The sequence below is a fragment of the Arvicanthis niloticus genome, chromosome 15 (genome assembly GCF_011762505.2).
Source record: "Arvicanthis niloticus isolate mArvNil1 chromosome 15, mArvNil1.pat.X, whole genome shotgun sequence".
Lineage (NCBI taxonomy): Eukaryota > Metazoa > Chordata > Mammalia > Rodentia > Muridae > Arvicanthis > Arvicanthis niloticus.
Window position 1 is genome coordinate 57,661,292 of NC_047672.1, and position 3,617 is coordinate 57,664,908.

Here is a 3,617-nt window from a genome sequence, read left to right on the forward strand (position 1 = left end):
TCTGGGACCAGAGACAGAATGAAATTTTGGTTTAAAGCAGTTATATATCTCCCTTTATCATACTAAATGGATACATTAACAAGGAAAGCAATACTTCTATACCTTCAGTGTACTAAACAAGCTTTTTCTTCATGCTTTTTCAGTGCGCATTTACAGCCCAATGATAAAGAAAATCTTGATTTGTTCATCTTTATAGGCCAAACATCAAACAAATCTATAGTTTTGTTGAGTAGGGATTCTAATTCCAGCGTCATTCCAATCAGAAACTTGAGTAATATCAAAGACTTTTTACTACAAGTGAAACCGAAAGACTATGTATGAGTTTCAAGTGTGTGTGTATGTGTATTGCAGTAACCTGAGTAATACCAAAATTTTTTACTATAAGTAAAACTGAAAGACTGAGTTTTAAGATGTGTGTGTGTGTCTGTGTATATGCATGCACATGTGACAGAACAGAAAAAATGGCAAATGCTGCTGTCTTTTAAGAAAGCAAGAAGTATTAATGATCTGTTCTATGACATCAAGAACAGAAAAGCATGAAATTAGTAGTAAAGGGCACTGGCCAAAAGGAGAGCAAGCTCTTAACAGATGTTGATCTTTTAAAATGAACAAAATGTTTATAATACAAATGAAGCACTAGGAGACAAGCATTAGTCGTCATAAGCTACGCTTCTAAAAAAAGTTACGGGCTCCAAGAAACTGTTAGCTTGAACTGTATCAAAATGCTACTGGGCTGTAAGTCCTTCTAATAACAGGGGTACAATAACTTTCAAGTCTGGAGGAGCATTTTCAATGCAGAACCAAAATCCTCCAAGACCTTGAGCTAGAATCACAGTCAAACGTCGGTAAATTCAACAAGAAAGGGAATCTTGATGCACTTATCCTTGAAGCAGCAGAGCATTAATCCTGACCTTCACACACAGTTCAGCAAAGGTTGAATGAAAAGAGGTAAAAACAGAAGCAGGGAAGTAAAGTATGCAGCGTGGGAGGGAAGAGGCAGTTTGAAGAGAATATACTATAAAGTCCAAAATTCACTGTTCCTCAAGTTAGGCCACTGTGAAAAGGTAAACCAGGTTCTTAAGCTCTTCTAGGATGACAGACAAACTCCTCCACGCTGAGACAATTCTGCGCTAACTCTCAATATTTGAAAGTAACATTTAAAACTTTAACCTAGATGAATCAATGGTGCATGTACCCTCAAAGGGAAAAAATTTACTCAAAATGCTGAGGAACGTTTTTCACTCCATTCATGGACATCAGAGAAACTTTATCCATGCTTTTCCATCAACTGTATTTCCTCATATACAAAAATAACTTTGATCTTTTACCTACAGGCAAGCTGTATAAATATATATGTGTTTCACTTTCACAAGTGAACACACCCAGGAAAGGTGGAAAGACAACCACGTCTCAGAAGTGACGGTGCCCAGGAGTATAGAAGAGTAGCTAATAGAACTGTGTCTCCATGGCTCAGCATGCACCCGGTTTTGTAAGACTGCATACACTATTTCGGGACTCGTTCATAGCATAAACACAAGATTCCCAAAGCTGTGAGGAAACAAGTAAAATAGGAAAAGTTGGTCCTATCTTTCCCCTATGTCCCAAAGATAACAGAAATTAGTGGAATTTCCAAAAAAGGTTGTCCTATATAACTGCCCATTCCCTCAGGAAAACACTCAGTGCTTCTTAGTCAGAAGTTGATTTTACAGAAAACAGAAGCCACACCTTCAACAATGCACTCAAGTCTGCACAGTGTTGGGCTTCTGTGCCAAGTAAAGTACATTTCCAGATTGACTGTTGGAGCTACATCCTCTGAGTCTGCTTCAAACTAAACTGTGAAGTGTAAAGTTACAAAACAAAATGGCCCAAGATCAACTGCTAAAAGATTCGTGGAGGTGACCAAACATATTTATTGTTCTTAAAGAAATAATAGTTTCCAAGAAAAAAAAAATCACCAATGCTACCACACTACCTTAGTTTACAGAATAACAGAACCTACAGCCCTACAACGTACACAGTAACCTTATTTTTAGAATTATCACTTGCTTTCTACAGTGCCTTTGAAAAGTAGTAAGTGCATGAAGACACATGACAGCTATTGTCCAATCACTGACAGTATTAAAATTATACTTTAATCTAATTTCTGGAAAGTTCTGCAAAAGCAACCCTAAAAATGCAAACTAAAATTTAATGAGAAAAAGCCTGGTCAAACAGTAATCAAAACAGTAAGAAATTAACAGTATCCAAAGTACACTAACTAAAAATTCATATGTTTTCATATTCGGTCTTCAGATTTACTAGTAAAGCTTTTCGGGAATGATGGGCCGTTTCAACGCAAGATTTTTCAACATGCCATTCCATATGAATGAAGCTTGTGGGAATAAAACCTCTTCAGGAGATGGTTCTGTTACTGCTCTGGCTCCAATTTCCTCTGACTCAAACATCAATGTACGAACAGTTCACACATACAGGGAGAGGAATGAGGGTAGAGAGGACCGTTCATTCTTTTGTTTGGGTGGCAAAGGCAACAAATATAAAGGTTCAATGGTGCCATCTGCACCTATCCCTACCCGTGACAGTCCTACAGAGGACTTCTAACCTATTCGCTCCTCACTACTTCAGGTCCCCGGAGTTAGTGGAATCCAAGGCTTTCCAGGTCCCAACCAGGGCTGCGGAGGCTGTGAGGTCCGGGGTTCTACAGAAAATGAAGGAGGGCACGAATCTTTTGAGGACAGAGGGACAAGGCGATGTAGACCTGTGTGGAGGATGGGACGCGCCGCGGAAACCGGGAGGCTTTGCAAATTCGTGAGCGCGAGAAACCCCGTAGGGGACACACAGGATGCTGTGCCCGTTTCGGGGAAGGGGAGAGAAGGGGCGACAGGCACACTCGCCAGAGACGCGGAAGGGCGTGAACTAGGCAGCTCGAGACTGCCTCGGCCAGAGCCGAGCCGCGAAGCAGAGACTTACGGTTACTTCCCCCGGCGGGGACCGGAGTCGCGTGGATCCCCTAGATCTGCAGGTCTTCCTCTGCCGCGGCCACCTGCCTCTCGCGCCGAGCGGGTGACCTCGGGTCCACTCCGCGCCCCACCCACCCGCCGCCAGCGGCTGCGGGAAGCCGGAGGATGCGCGCTGGAGGCCCGCGGGAAGCGCTGCGCGAGCCCGACGCGCCCGGCGAGCTCACACTGGGCGGGCGCCCCCCATCTTCTCCCGCTGCGCGCCGCCGCTCTCGGGGTAGGGAGGAGGGGGCGGTGGCGCCTGCCTCCGCCGCTCGGTCAAGTCCAGCGCATGGTCGTGTCGCGTGCGCGCGCAGCCGCGGAGGCCGACCTCCCTTTGCTAGCGTCGGGCTCGGCTGCCGCCAACACCGCGAGCTCACAGCTGCCCACTCCAGACAGCTGCGGCGGCGGCACGGAGTGGCACGGACCGGCACGAACGGCGGCACCCCACAGACCGACCCGGAAGCTTTTCAGCCGCAAACCTGAAGCGGGCTTGGGGGCGTAACCCCGGAAGTTATTGCCCGGCGCCGGTAGCGGCGGGATGGCGAGCTGAGGCCTTGGGAGCCGCTAGCTGGTGGAGACGCCGAAGGGTTCCTGGGGCCAAGGAAAAGGAAGGACAGTGGA

General features: G+C 46.1%; 1 protein-coding gene across 4 annotated transcripts in view; it reads right to left on the reverse strand.

The window, feature by feature from the left end:
- Ankib1 (ankyrin repeat and IBR domain containing 1) overlaps positions 1-3,106 on the reverse strand; it is a 102,398-nt gene extending 99,292 nt beyond the window's left edge. For 2 of the 4 annotated variants that reach the window (XM_034519172.2, XM_034519173.2), the window contains exon 1: positions 2,968-3,099. The gene's annotated coding sequence lies outside the window, so the exon portion shown is untranslated. Of the gene's footprint in view, positions 1-2,967 lie in introns of all 4 variants that reach the window. The other 2 variants (XM_076913074.1, XM_076913075.1) reach the window with 2 other exon arrangements.
- Between the last annotated feature and the right edge of the window lie 511 nt (positions 3,107-3,617).